The 16,737-nt window shown below is 39.0% G+C and overlaps 1 protein-coding gene across 1 annotated transcript in view; it reads right to left on the reverse strand.

Moving 5' to 3' along the window:
- LOC101279843 (catenin alpha-3) overlaps positions 1-16,737 on the reverse strand; it is a 758,807-nt gene that overhangs the window by 184,339 nt on the left and 557,731 nt on the right. The window lies entirely within an intron of this gene.

Genomic DNA, 16,737 nt, shown 5'->3' on the forward strand with positions numbered 1-16,737 from the left:
GAGGAGAGGGTTGGGAGCAGTGACTCTAATGGGTGTGTGGTTTCTCTTTGGGATGAAAACAATGTTCTGCAATTAGATAGTGGTCATGGTCACATGATCTCATGAATATATTAAAACCACTAACTTTAGTACTTTAAAATGGTGAATTTTATGGTATATGAATTATATCCCAACAAATTTTGAAAGAAAAGGAAAGCAAAAATGATCAGAAGGACATTTTTCTCTGAGGAGCAATTTGGCTAACCACTATGTGCTTACCGCAAACCAAGGCGTTTACAGGTGATAAATGGAATAATTATCATTAAAACCATATGACAGGGCTTCCCTGGTGGCGCAGTGGTTGAAAGTCCGCCTGCCGATGCAGGGGACACGGGTTCATGCCCCGGTCCGGGAAGATCCCACATGCCCGTGAGCCATGGCCACTGAGCCTGCGCATCCGGAGCCTGCGCTCCGCAACGGGAGAGGCCACAACAGTAAGAGGCCCGCGTACCGCAAAAACAAAACAAAACAAACAAACAAAAAAACCATATGACATCGACATCAAAACACCAGAAATTGAGAAATTAAATTTTCTCAGAACTTAATAAGTTAATATCAACTTTAGTGTCTATGCTAAATAGTTAACCTACTTTCATTTCTTTTTTTCTTTTTTTTTAATGTCAGCTTAAACATCTCTTGTTCAGGGAGGTGTCTTGATTAAGAATCCCCTAGACTGGCTTGAGCTCCTCCACCAAGCATTTCCTGAAGCCCTTTGCTTTCACTATCACAGTGCTCATCGTACTTTATTGTAAGCATTGTTTGTTCAATTAGTAAGCCGACGGTTGAACTGTCTGTCCTTTGAGGTAAGGACTAGGTCTGCTCTGCTTACTATCATCTCACCACAACCTAGTATTCATGCATACATGCTTTTGAATGAATGAAGCAAAATTAACAGTGATAGCCAAAAATACAGTTGGATATGAACAGAACAAAACATATCAACAGCAACAACAATTTGTCCTCACTGAACCTCTACTGTGCTTCCATCTTCTGTATTTCAAACTAAATTGCTTTATTTGCTTTTTGTTGTTTTTCTCTGCTCAAGGTTTCCAATCCCTCGGTCCCGCCGGGGCAATAATTTAAAGATATCAGTCATTATTGCAAATACCAGTATTGCAAAGTAAAGGCGTTATTGCAAATATAAAGTACTTAATGAGAATTCGTTTAATATTTTAGTTTACACAGTCTCCATTTTAATCTGATTCCTTTGTTACAAAGCTCTGGTGAGAAATCCAAAAGACAAACGTTTAGGTTTCGTGAAAAATATCCAAAAGTGGAAGTGGAAGGTGTCTTGCATATACACCTGGCTATTAAAGGGTGGAAAGGGGCAGGACCTGCCTCCTCAGAACAGCTCCGGTTTCCCTTATACCTTGCTCTGCACACAGGCCCTTTGTTTATTTTCAGGGCTGTGAAGAGCTTTGCTTCCCTGGGGCCACTCCAAGAAGTGGGGATTTGCAATGATCAGCTCACACTGTGGGGCAAAATGACCAATTTCCTAACTACTAATGGTCTCAGAGTCTTTCTCAGCTCATGGATCTTTAACCAGCAATTTCTTTGTTCTCTGACACTTGCACTGAGCAGCTCCCATCACTTTGCACTGATTTCAACTGACTCTCATTGGATATTAATATCCACCCTCCCACCAAAGCCTCCAGTGTGCTAAGTAGTTGTTATCTGTATGGTGATCTCTGTATGCAGTCCTCCTTTGCTGCAACTACGTGCAACTATGATCACAGGGAAATTTACGGGCAATTTACTCTCTTCTGAGGTATTAATAGCATGAGTTTGCCATGAGGGAATTTCTGTACAATCACATATTTCGTTATTAGCTATTTTTGTGTATTCTTCCCAAATAGTCTTCAGAAAGCATCTTTACAATTTCCCTCTTGATACACTACCAGCCCCTGTAACATCTGAATAAGTTCAACTGATCAAATTCCTTTTCTTGAGTCCTGTTGTTTTGCAGCTGAAGGCTGTCTGGTGCCCCTACTGTGATCTGTTTCTTATAAATGTCTGTTGTTTATTACTTGGATTATACTCTATCACGTGGTGACATATAACTTCATCATCAATCCCAGTATTCTGTGCAATTCGAAAATAAAGTGACATAACGGAAAGTAAGAGCAACTGATGCTCTCAGAAGTCACAAGTACCATTTTTGTTGGTGATACGGCAGGAAGAGATAAGCCTACCATTTACGCCCACGTACTTATGTACTTTTCCTTATCTTTAACAAGGGACTAATAGTTTTCTTGCAAAACCACCACAACTGACCTCTTCTTTTCATGAACAAAATCAGTGCGGGAGCGTTCAAAACACTTGCTGGCAGCATTCTGCATTCTGTAAGGTAAGCAGTTGGATGGTATTGTAAAAATAAAAAGTTAAATACACAATGTTACAGTTTAAGTGGAAACTAAGAAAGAAATAGGAGTCCTCTAATCATTTTGGGGGTGTACATTAACACCTTCAAGCTGAAGACAAATAATAACAGAAAGAGCAAACATTTAAAAAAGGGAGGAGGGAGGATGGGCTGCCCCATATTTACACTCTTAGAAACAGCTTGCTTTTACTCATCTAGTCACTTTGGAAGGTTAAACTTCTGGAAGGTGTGTGTATGTGTGTGTGTGTGTGTGTGTGTGTGTGTGTGTGTGTAACTTGTGTGTTTCTAATCAATTTTCAACCCGTGGGAGGGGAAACCAACTATCTTAGATCAGTGTTATATAGGAGAAAGACCATAAACTGTTGAATAATACAGACCTGAATTTGAATTCTGCCCCTCCAGTTAGCAATTACAGAACGTTGGGCAACATGTGTCTCGTTTTAAACTTTGATTTCTTCAGAAAAAAAATTTGGATAATGATAATTAACCCTGAAGATTGTTGTGAGACTCAATTGTACTGAGAACGCTTTAATTTAAGAGCTTAGTCCACAGAAACAGCTGGGGTGCAACAAAAGTTTTTTCTTTTTTTTCTTTTTTTTTTTTTTTGCGGAACGTGGGCCTCTCACTGTTGTGGTCTCTCCTGTTGCGGAGCACAGGCTCCGGACGCGCAGGCTCAGCGGCCATGGCTCACGCGCCCAGCCGCTCCGCAGCATGTGGGATCTTCCTGGACCGGGGCACGAACCCACGTCCCCTGCATCGGCAGGCGTACTCTCAACCACTGCACCACCAGAGAAGCCCAAAAGTTGCTTCTTTCTGTCTATAGTGTTTGTTCTCCTCTTCCCTCACTACCTTATCCCTCATACCATCACAACTTAGATTTGCATGATAAAACTTTTGTGGCAATTTGGATGCCTCCATTTTACTCCATATCCGTTACTCTGTAACACGATATTTACTAGCTGCCTCTAGTTATGTTCACCTGATTTTTAGTATACAATGTCATTGTGCTAACAGGGTATAAAATAATTCCACATACAGTGCTTTCTTCTAAATTTCAAGTAAAGATCTCTTTTGATCCAATTTTAATCATGTATAAGAGTAAGATTATCTCTTAAATTGGTCCCAGCAGAGATACACTCTAACATAGATTCTCAGGGATGACTGAAATAACTTTCCTTCTCTAAGCTGAGCTGTCTCTAAACCAGACCAATAGAAAGATATCCTATTTTTTTTTCTGGAAAAAGTGAAGTTAAACTCAGTTATTACTCATTTATTTCTCCTATAGGAATTCAGGAAAACTATTCCGTATATTCCTATTTTAACTCTTGCTTATTGTGAAGCCTTCCTTAGGCCACCCAAAGTGATTTGAAATTACCTGAGTTTCCTCCACCTTTAAATCTCACCCTCCACACAAAGGAGCTCAATGCTTCCTACAGACTTATCTCATTAATTCTTTCAGCATCCTTAGTGAGACAGGTAGGCAGTATTATTATACCTTAAAATTCACTTGCACAAGACTTTATAAATGTTTAATATTTAAATATAAGGAAGTAAATTCATGGTCACCAAAACAGCAAAAATAAGGAAAGAAAGAAAGAGGGAAAGAAAGAGAAAGAGGGAGGGAGGGAAGAAGGAAGAAAAAATAAAGAAGGAAAGAAAAAGGAAAAAAAAGATAGTCTAGGAAATAGGAGTCATGCTTGGCGTTTTCTTCTCAGAATTAAGGTTGAGTTCTAAATCATACACATGATTTGATCATAAATCATACTTCTCTGATGATCCCTCAATGGCTTACTACAATCAAATAACTGCGACAACGTCAGTGGTGGTCTGACACAGAGAAGGAATTATGCTATCGATAGTATTCTGAAACAGGAAGCTGCAGTAACATGTTCAGTGAGATTATCTTAGCTGAGGTGATAACAGGCTGATTTTGGAATGTTAGGAGAGACCAGAATTAAAATAAATTAATTAAAAAAAAGGAATAGATATAACAACAGCACAATTCAAATTACAGAAAACTAAAAAACACCCCTTGTTGAATGCGCACACACACACACACACACACACACACACACATACTTTTTTCTTCAAGAAATCAATATTCTGTTCTTGGCATTTATTGACAAGGTTGTTGATCCTTTTCCTGAGCCACTGTTTTTCTAGTTTCCAAGTCCTATAAATTATTTAAAGGGTCACATCTCAGAAAAATGTAACCATCACATTTAACTGTCAAGCGTTTCAAAATATTACTAGAAAATAAAGTATACAACTGGTTGTGTGTTACACGTGGGCTTTTGAAACCTACAAACCCCTGGAATCAGCCTTTGAGGGAGAGGCCCAGTAACCTATATTTTTTATAAAGTTGTACAAATGATTCTGATGTGTAGTTCTTCATGAGAACCATTGGCCTGACATTGAACTTATTTTAATTTTTTGATTGGTTTGGGCTTAGTTAAGTGTCCCTGTAACAATATGAGTTGCAAGACTGTAGCGGCAATAGTTAATCCCAGTTTTTCCCTGTCACCTGAAATGCAGCCATTTTGCATTTTAAGTATGCCTTCCATTGCTTGTCAGTTGGAGGGTTAATTTATCACATTCTTGGACAGATAATAAGTGGCCAGAAGCCATTTTGACTATTAAACTAAATTATACAATCAGTTGGAGTTTCCAGAGTTGTCAGAGACAAAGGACTTTATTTCTCATGGCAAGCACTATGGATCCATAACACGTGGACTTTTTCTGCTCCTCAAATATGCCCCAATCATCAGTTCATTCCGCATCAAGATCTTTGGCTCCTAGTATCTACTGCTCTCCTGCCTGGCATGCTCATCCTGCAGCTTTCACAGAGCTGGACCTTTCTACCATGCGAGTTCAGACGGCCTATACTCAACCCTATCCAGTCTTCCCTGGTCAGCCCATCTGAAGTTAACCCTTTTTCCTACTTCATGTATTAATTGTATCACACCCTGTGCATTTTTCTTTAGCCGCTTCCCTGCCACCTATCTTGAACCATAAAATGTCTTTGAAAAGACAACTCAAAAAACCCTGCTCGTTTCTCAGGCTGGCACACTGGCTTTAAGTTATACGAGCTTGAAACCAATTCAGTTTTGGCCCATAATATGATAGCATGAGCAAAAGCTTGCCAATGGATCTGCCAAAAAAAAACGCTCCTGAGTTATTTCTTTTTCTTCTCTTTTCTTTTAAAGTTCCATGTAAATTAGGCTATACTAATCAGCAAAACTACTAAATGCGTTTTGGACAGAGCTGAGTTTATATCCTATTTATAACCTATTTCCAAATTATAAACAGAAAACCTAAGGTAAGTAACTTGCCAAAGTTCTTATAGCAAGGCAGGGACTCTGATGCAACAGAACATAAAGACTGCATATCTGGATTCTAGGTCAAGTGCTGCCTTCAGTAGCTGTGACCTCAAACAAGTATTTAACTAGTTGAGAACTCACCTTCTTCAGAAGTGAATGAAAGGACTGAACTAAATGATTTATAAAATCTCATTCAATTCTACTGTTCACTCTATAAGTCTATTGCAGGTTTGGTGACACTGTATCGGGAAAGATACTTTTTTTTTCAAGAAAATTCTGAATTAGCAGTATACCCTTCTTTGGAAATGCTAAACACAATTTTAGATCCCAAGTCCCTTTTGGTTTGTTAACCTCTCAGGAGCATAGAAACAACTTTTAATACTTTGTCCAGGACTACATAGGACAAAGTTAGGCTCTTCACAGGCAGTAATTGATGATGCCATGGAGAACTGTGGCAGTACAGTTACGGTCATTGTGCTATAGGTGAGAATGTGCTGTTGGAAATGAAGCAATAATAAAAATAAGCGTAGTAGTGGAGATGGTGGTAATGGTGCTGGTGGCAACAGAGGCAGCACATGACTAATCACGCAACCCAATCTTTAAGTCTTAGGTGTACACACTGCTACCATGAATATCAGACACATTCTGCTGTATTTGACGAAGGAAAAGCTCAACTTTTCCATCAAACCCTATGCCAAACAGACTCTATGTGAATGTGTGTTCTTATCTTTAGAATAAACAGCTGAAGAGAGGTTATCTAACTTAAAAATTATTTTTTTTCAAAAAACTATTCTACAGATGTTAAAACGAGTTTCAGAGAATATCTAAGGGCAAAGGAAAAGCATTTAATACTCTTAATACTCTTAACAATGTATATGTACATATATTCTAATTACATAAAACAATGCATATATATATGAGAGTGTTACAGTGTTCTATGTGGCTTTCTTCTTTATAACTGATTTGTTTCTATATTTTTACAATATATATTTATTATGTTTATCATCAGGGGAAAAAAACAAGCAATGAATGTTACAAGAAAATCTGCTTAAGGTTGAATATGCCACTTCAAGGACATGTCAGCAATAAAAAAAAGAGCAAGATTGCAAAACTCACTGCACGGGAGCAGAGCTGGCCTTGTCACTGCAATAGGTCTATCAGTGCGGCACTGTATTTGAAGCTGGTGTGGACACAGACAAAAGCTCTCAAGAGGGGAGAGGAAAATTGCAGTGTAGCTCTTCATTAGCAGAGCAAACACTAAAGAAGACTGATAGCAGATACAGAGATCTATACCTCATCAGGGCCTTACGCTGTTCCCCCATATTGCATGGTCTCCTTCTTAGCTCTGTGGATCCATGAAAGCAGTTGCTTTCTTATTTCATGGATCACATTTTCAGTGTCCTGGAAATTGGTTTTATAAAAGTATTCTGTAATAAAGATTCTGTGGGAAAGAAGAGTTGTGGTGTGACTTCCCAGCAGGGATATATATTTTTTAACCTATAGGAAATCTTTTACTTCCAGAAATTGTTAGGCAGCCAGGCATAATATCTACGGTCCTAACCAAATTCATCTATCTAGATTTGCAAAGTAATCCCAGGCACAGTAATGAAGCAAAAACCTGCCTGATGTGTTCCAGCCACGGGTATTATGTCAGGCTAAGCAGGATGTCCGCACCTGACACCCCTATTTCACACTGAACTAAAGAACGGAAAACTATGAAAGAAGTTCCACATTACAGAGGAGATGTTGCTCGATGAGACAGTAATTCAGATCTATGTTAGGCTTTTGTACATATTATTCAGGGTTACTGGATTGAAGTTTGCTTTATGGGACATAAGAATTCCCTACACTAGTAGAATAAAGTCGCCTAAGTTGGCAGCTTATATATGAAATAGAACACTAGAATGCAGCAAAACAAATATTTGGACAACCCCTAAGGAAGAATTATGCTCTCTCTAAAAGGGATTTTTAAGTCCCCAAACTAAAAGGCCTATTTGTAGAAGCGAGTGAATACATCATCGTTGAAGATGTAGTCAGATGTAAATGGCTATGAAACTAGCTCACGGCAATGCATTGTGCTGTTTCCACACAGGTCTGTCTTGATCTATGGAATTAGGACAAGAGGTAGAAGCAAACCTAGTGGGGAAATTAGATTTAAAAATTGCATGTGTTCCTTAACATGATATACATACCATAGAATCTGGTCACTCCACTCCTAAGTGTTTACCCAAGAGAAATAAAAACATATATTCACAAAAACGCTTGTACACAACTACTCATAGCAGCTTGTTTTGTAATAGCCAAGTAGCAGGAATGACCCAGATGTTCATCAACAGAGAATGATAAACTGTATGATATTCAATAGAATATTACTAACATTACAATAGTAATATTCGATAGAATATTACTCAGTTAAAAAAGGGAATGGATTTTTTTTTTTTTCGTTACGCGGGCCTCTCACTGTTGTGGCCTCTCCTGTTGAGGAGCACAGGCTCCAGATGCGCAGGCTCAGCAGCCATGGCTCACAGGCCCAGCCGCTCCGCGGCATGTGGGATTCTCCCGGACCGGGGCACGAACCCGTGTCCCCTGCATCGGCAGGCGGACTCTCAACCACTGTGCCACCAGGGAAGCCCGGGAATGGATTATTGACACAAATAACAACCTGGCTGGATCTCAAAATAATTATGCTGAATGAAGGAAGCCAAATAAGAGTACATTCATATGATTCTATTTAGACAGCATTCTAGAAATTGCAAATCAATCTACAGTAACAAATCAGTTTGGTCTGTGGGACCATTTGGGGTCTGCAGCAAGGAGTGATTAGATTACAAAGTGTCATGAGAAAGTTTTAGGTTTTGATGTATATATTCCTTATCTTGATTGTGGTGATAGCTTCAGGGTTAAATACGTATGTCTATAAAACATATCAAATCGTATGCTTTAATATGCATAGTTTATTAAATGTCAGTTACACATCAATAATGCTGTCAGAATTTGCATCTACTTATTCAAATGCCTACCTAGACATATACTACATAAAGTAACAATTGTTTGCTTAGCCCAAGACTATAATTACAACTGGGACCACGCAATGTGAATTTCTGTTGAATAAGTACATGAAAGGAGTAATACTGCAAATTCAGTTTTAATCATTTAATATCTCTCTTGTTTTCACTATTTAATAAAATGGACTTCAATTTGTAGTAAGGGACCACATATTTAATTAAAGATTGTTAATTTTTGTTATCAATGTTAAATGTTCAGTTCACAGAAACCTTATCCATGGGTCATATCACTAGGGGTGCTTAGAAATAAAAAAGTCACAGCTTTAGTAAAATAATACCAACTGCAGGCTTTTATATATGGACTCAATGTGAAAAGACCACTGATAAGAATGGTAAGATGTTATAGCAGCAATGTGATTTTTCTATCACTTAACGTGTTTATAAAATATCAAACCAAGCTTTAAACTTTTTTTTCACTTCATTCAAGGCCATGGTTTTCAAAAAAATGTAGTATTAAAATCCCTTCTTAAATGAAATTAGAGAATGCTAATATTCACAGCACTGCAAAATATGTAATGATTCTGACTAAAGCATAAATCAGTAAAGCAGGTGTGTGTGCATGTGTGTGTATGTGGGCATGTGTGTGTATACATGGTGCAAAGCCTGGAGAGTCAGGCCTCCCTCTTGCCCATCTTTTATTGCAGTCTGGGAAATAGTTCTACTCATACCGACCACCCAGAGACCACTATGCTTTCACCCTGGAGAGTCTAACCTCCCACGTTTAACCAGAAGTTGGCCCATGCTATTTCAGTAAAGTATCATGAGACTCCCAGTTAAATGTGCAGAATTAATGATAATTACATACCTGCACTTCCTCTTGTATATGATTAATGTGACTATATGTTTAGTTCATTTAAAAATATAACAGTAAAATAATAAAATAGCAATTACAAATGTTCACTGCAATAAATACAGGGGTCATCTACTGCATTTCATCTACTCTACTCATGTGCGTCTCCCTCTGGATTTATCCAGAAGTAGTCTTAGATGTCACAAGGCTCATGTCGTGCATGTGTAGATAAAAATATTGTTTTCAAAAACCTACTCAGACTGTCTTTGGATGAACAATATTAGAGTGTCATTTATATAAAACACTGAAGCTGTATGCTAAATAAAACTAAAGATAGCATATGCTATATATAAAGTCAATAATTCTTTTTACAGCCTGATGAAAATTAATCCTAAGTACTCTTCAGCTGAACTATCTTTTCTTACTTTTCAACTCCCACCTTTTATTCTTATCTTTTCACCGATTCAAAGTAATTTAATATGCCAATCATTTTTTTCTAATATTGTTCTATCTTAAAAACTCCTTTTCCCTGCAGATCTTATCTACTATCCAGAAACCAGAAATAATATTTAGTCTCTGGAAAGGAGAAATCGTTTTCAAAATCATTTTACAATGAGAGAGACAATCTGCTTTGGAACAGGATCCCTGTTATCAATGTGGCAAGATGAAAAAGTATGCCATGTTCTATGTAAGAGAACTTGCTAGGCTTAATTTAATTAAACTCAGTGACTGTCGGGGCTGGGTGTGGGTGTGGGTGCATGTGTTTCATGTGCGTGTGACACTATCTTTTTTTTAATTTAAAAGTATCAAACATTTCTTTTTTAAAATTTGAAAAGAGAAAAAAATTAAATAGATACAGATTCTATTCCCAAGATATTTACAGATAACTGTATGAAGTGCAGCCGAGTTAGGTGTTATGGGACTGTCATAAATCGTGAGGTCACCACCTTTATGAAACTAAGTTCTGTGTATGGAGTTTTAGTGAAAATTTCATGAGTATTGAAATACATTATTCACATTCTCCTATCAACATACACCTTCATTTGCACAATGAAAAACTTTGATTCATGCAAAACATCCTGTTTGACTTGTTTTGTTAGACTCTACGAGCTGTTCCTTATTACACTCTCACTAATATTTACAAATTGTTTTAGCTTCAAGCTAAAGTGAATAATGCAGTGCTCCTCAAGATTTTCCATGATCTTATGGACAGGGTAGTTTTTAATTCCTCATGTTGTTTAACCATCTTTTGATCCTACTAAGGAATTAGACCATCTAAACACAGTTTTCACTTAAGATCTCAGCTCTGGAATCTTGGTATAATTAAAATAATAACAACTTCAGTATTATATTTTAAACTAAGTAAGGAATAAGTTCCGCATTTTGGGGCAAGAAGTCAGAAAAACTAGCTTCTCATTTTTGCTTTACACTCATTCATTCATTCACTTTTTCATTTAGTAAGTATTCATTAAAATGCCAGACAAAAAAGAATTGATATTGTACCAAAAGTGTTTCCTCATCTAATTGGAAAATGACATTTATTTATTCTGTGACCCTAGAAGGTTATTTGGTAATTGGTCTTATGTACTATAAAAGAAAGATAGCTGTCCCTGACTTCTTCATGTTCTACATTTCACTACCTCCTCATCAAGATGTTATTACGGGCAACTCAGGTGATAAATATAGACTTAACTGTATACATAATGTAAGACAGTCTTTTCATTTTTATGTGAAAGTAGTTTTATAAAGCCACTTTCTCACTTCAGGGAACATAGTAGTTTCTCACTAAAATTTTCTCTTTGTTCTTTCTGTCCTAAGATGCAGTATAGGAGATAAATTAAGACCACGCACGTTGGAATGAAAAAAAAAAATTAAATTCCAATCCTGATACACCACAGGTTAATTGTGGGTATGGGGGAAGTATATCAAACTCCTTCAATTTTGATGTACCTATCTTATAGGGCTGTTATAAGAAATATATGAGAAAGTAATATGTATTATTCAATCTAGTACCAGGAACACAATAAGCACTCACATAAATATTAGCTATCATGTCATTCTAACTTATGTCAAGAAATATTAGCTATTATGTCTGATTAATATTGTATTGAAATGCTAAATAAAGAATATTAGACCAGGAGTTAGAAGACTGGTCCTGGCTCCATCACTTACTCACTAGATAATATCAATCATGTTATTTTTAACTTTTAGAGTCTAAATCCTTTCTTCTATAAAATGGGATTCATTATATCTGAAAGGGCTTGAAAGTCTAAATAAGTATATAAAAATTATTAAAGTATGTTATAAATGTCAATTAGATGCCAGCTGTGAAGATTATTATTAAGTTGCCTCACCTTTTACTTTCACTCAGTTTATTAGATCATTGAAAACACTCCGAAAAACCAACTCAAAGAAGCTAAGTTGGGCTCAAACAGAGAAAACTTGAGATAATTAAAAAAAAAAAAAAAAAAATGAATGCTTCATTTCTTCAACAGGTATACTGAAGGTAAAAATAAGAGGCCCAGGAGAGGACAAGAAAGCAGCAGAGACCCGAAATTATGTAAGTGGTTCAGAATAGAAGGAATTGCAAACTACTTTTAGTCACCTAATGCAAATGGAAGTAAACAACAGAAGCTATGAAAATAGCCCAGGTGAAAAGGCCAGTGGCTTTCACACATTTTGTGCTCCTCTCTATAAAGTACATTTTTCCATATAAAATCTCAGCTATCATATACACGCACATGCACACAAACACACATGCTTACATGATATGACGACATGATTCAACTGAAGGTAGGAAACCAGAAACCCTGCCCACTAAAGCCCTCTCTTTCACCAGCACAGAGGCCCCTGATTTATTTCTTTGGAAGGATCAGTAAAACATAGTAGTTCAAGAAGTAGAGGTCGAGGCTTCCCTGGTGGCCCAGTGGTTGAGCATCTGCCTGCTAATGCAGGGGACACGGGTTCGAGCCCTGGTCTGGGAAGATCCCACATGCCGCGGAGCAACTAGGCCCGTGAGCCACAACTACTAAGCCTGCGTGTCTGGAGCCTGTGCTCCGCAACAAGAGAGGCCGCGATAGTGAGAGGCCCGCGCACCGCGATGAAGAGTGGCCCCCACTTGCCACAACTAGAAAAAGCCCTCACACAGAAACGAAGACCCAAAACAGCAAAAATAAATAAATTAATTAATTAAAAAAAAAAGTAGAGGTCAACAGTTAAAATTATGTCAGGTTTCTTAATTGAACAAAGCCTTTACTAGGCTTTGGTCTAATTTTGGCAATTCACAGTTAAACAGTGGAAATTAAAAATCACTAAATACTGTTGCTTATAAATCTCTACACCTAATTTAAAACACTGCCAGTTGCACCTAGATAGAGGGACCTATTTCTTTCAGCTCTCTATTACTTAGAAAAACCTGCAAAGTTCTTTGATTACACATCTTCCTCAGTATTTCCTCAGTTTAATTTTTATGCCATACACATATATATACACATACACATATACTACATTATATATACTAGCTTAATATGGCCATCGCTTTGTATTTCAGAAGAGATCAACACTCTTAGAGTGATCATGTGAAAAAAAACATTGTTGAGATTTAGTAACTCTGAAATATTTGCCCTAAGACAACCAGTGAAACTGTGGTACAAAAGATTTTCATGGTCATTTTTCATCTCATTACAAATTAGAATCTATTACATGTTGTAGTTTTTTTTACCACATAAACAACATTATCGACTTTAATATTTTTGTTGCAACAAGTGCCCATGAATGAGACAGTGAATTGATTTTAAATATGGTACTATCTCTCCTTCTGTGCCAACAACCTAAACCCGATTTTTATTCCAGTCAGAGCATCTGCTCCATACGGCACATCTCCAGGGAGTTCTGATTCGTCTAAATGACTCCTGGTATTTAAAAATCAAGACCAGGAAAGAGGTGTGCTCACTGTAGCTAAGGCATCATTGTTCTAAGCCCTTTTAGTGAAAGGACCTAGGAAGTTATTTTGAAGATTATGACTCCATACTCACAAATAACAGTACATAAAAAAATATCACATGGCAAAGTGAGATATACTCCAGAAATTCAAGAATGCTCCACTATTAGGAATTCCAATAATATAATTCACATTACTAAAGTAAAAAAAAAAGATTCCTCCAGATACACTGAAAAGCCTTTGACAAAATTCCATCTTTCCCTAATTAAAACATTCAATAAAATAGAAAGTTATTGCTACTCCCTTAATATGCTACACCTATTTCAGCTCTAAAGTCGGTATGCTAGTTAAAAACACCACAGGCATTCCCACTAAGGTTAGAAACAAAGTGAAATGCCAAATGTCTCTATTATTTAACATTGAGAAAAACATCATAATTGTTTGGGAAGATTAGAAATAAACAATCTCTATTTGCAAGTAATATGATGTTATACATGAAAACCAAAGAGGCAAACAAAAATCTAAACAACAAAATAACTCATGAGACTTCTGGTTTCAGCTCTGACATGTGAAGAGCTTAGAAGTTGTCCTCACTGTAAGAAAAAAGCAGAACAAACTGAAAATGACTGACTCTTCTTAGCTTCATCAGAAAATTGAGGTCACAGGACAAACTTCTACTCCATAATCTAGAGAGAAAGGTAAATAACATGAAGAGAAACTCAACTAAGAAAAGCTTACCTTTGGGATTGGGATTGACATATATACACTAATTTGTATAAAATGGATAACTAATAAGAACCTGCTGTATAAAAAAAATAAATTAAATAAAATTCAAAAATTAAAAAAAAAAGAAAGAAAAGCTTACCTAAAGCAGAAGCTGCAGAAGTCGTAACTGGTGGAAACACTTACATGGTAATTTTTATCAATTGTTGAAGACTGAGAGTGAGCTAGCATGAAAGTGAGAAATTCCTGGGGGCAGTCACAGCCTTTGGGGGCCCCCATACATTTTCAAGGGTTTTACTTCCAGAAACTCCACCTGGTTCTTATGGTGAAGATTTAAGGAAAAAAACCTCAGGTCTCTAAGATGAGATGGGAAAGAAAAAATATTGTGAAGTATTCCTAGAGTGTTCTCTGTTTTATATGCTTCCTCTCTCCAGTTCTTTATCCAACTTGGGAGGTTATCCAACTCCCACCACCTCTAGCCTTCCTGTATCACCTAATGTGGGGCTAGGAATAGGAAACACTTGTGAAGCTCACATGCCAGGTGCAGGCCACTAAAAGACTCAGATATAATCACAGGTTCCCCTCCCCCGCACCCTACCATTACATTAAAACAAGACCCCGGTATAATAACAATGGATTACACATATAAAGTGCTGCAAAGAGCAGACGCTATTAAGAAAGAGTTCCCAGAGAAACCCAGTGATAACAGAGGAGAACGCAAACAGGTACAACAGAGGAAACAAGGCTCTGGCACCAAAAGTGCATCAAACAATAAACACAGCCCAACTCCTAGGCAGCGTAACATAAAAACTCACACTAGAGCTTACGGGAAGATGGCGGAAGAGTAAGACGCGATCACATTCCTGCCCACAGATACACCAGAAATACATCTACACGTGGAACAACTCCTACAGATCACCTACTGAACACTGGCAGAAGACCTCAGACCTCCCAAAAGCCAAGGAAGTCCCCACGTACCTGGCTAGGGCAAAAGTAAAAAGAATAAACAGAGCCAAAAGGATAGGGACGGGACCTGCACCAGTGGGACGGAGCTGTGAAGGAGGGAAGGTTTCCAAACACTAGGAAGCCCCTTCGCGGGCGGAGACTGCGGGTGGCGGAGGCGGGAAGCTTCGGAGCCGCGGAGGACAGCACAGCAACAGGGGTGCGGAGGGCAAAGCGGAGAGATTCCCACACAGAGGATCAGGGCCGACCGGCACTCACCAGCTCAAGAGGCTTGTCTGCTCACCCGCCGGGGCGGGCGGGGCTGGGAGCTGAGGCTCGGGCTTCGGTCGGAGCGCAGGGAGAGGACTGGGATTGGCGGCGTGAACACAGCCTGAAGGGGTTAGTGCACCACGGCTAGCCAGGAGGGAGTCCGGGGAAAAGTCTGGACCTGCCGAAGAGGCAAGAGACTTTTTCTTCCCTCTTTGTTTCCTGGTTTGCGAGGAGGCGGGATTAAGAGCGCTGCTTAAAGGAGCTCCAGAAACGGGCGCGAGCCGCGGCTAAAAGCGCGGACCCCAGAGACGGGCCTGAGACGCTAAGGCTGCTGCTGCCGCCACCAAGAAGCCTGTGTGCGAGCACAGGTCACTATCCACACCCCCCTTCCGGGGAGCCTGTGCAGCCCGCCACTGCCAGGGTCCCGGGATCCAGGGTCAACTTCCCTGGAGAACACACGGCGCGCCACACGCTGGTGCAACGTCACGCCGGCCTCTGCCGCCGCAGGCCCGCCCCGCACTCCGTGCACCTCCCTCCCCCGCGGCCTGAGTGAGCCAGAGCCGCCGAATCAGCGGCTCCTTTAATCCCATCCTATGTGAGCGAAGAACAGACGCCCTCCAGCGACCTACACACAGAGGCGGGGCCAAATCCAAAGCTGAGCCCCTGGGTCCTGTGACAACAAAGAAGAGAAAAGGAAATCTCTCCCAGCAGCCTCAGAAGCAGTGCATTAAAGCTCCACAATCAGGTTGATGTACTCTGCATCTGTGGAATACATGAATAGACAACGAATCATCCCAAATTCAGGAGGTGGACTTTGGGAGCAAGATATATTATTTTTTCCCCTTTTCCTCTTTTTGTGAGTGTGTATATGTATGCTTCTGTGTGAGATTTTGTCTGTATAGCTTTGCTTTCACCATTTGTCCTAGGGTTCTGTCTGACCATTGTTTTTTTTCTTTTTACTTAAAAACATTTTTTTTTTTCTGACCTCTGTGGATGAAAGGCTCTTGGTGCTCCAGCCAGGCATCAGGGCTGTGCCTCTGAGGTGGGAGAGGCAACTTCAGGACACTGGTCCACAACAGACCTCCCAGCTCCACATAATACCAAACAGTGAAAATCTCCCAGAGATCTCCATCTCAACACCAAGACTCAGCTTCACTCAACGACCAGCAAGCTACAGTGCTGGACACCCTATGCCAAACAACTAGCAAGACAGGAACACAACCCCACCCATTAGCAGAGAGGCTGCCTAAAATCACAATAAAGACAGA

Source organism: Orcinus orca, chromosome 14 (genome assembly GCF_937001465.1).
Source record: "Orcinus orca chromosome 14, mOrcOrc1.1, whole genome shotgun sequence".
Taxonomy (NCBI): Eukaryota; Metazoa; Chordata; class Mammalia; order Artiodactyla; family Delphinidae; genus Orcinus; species Orcinus orca.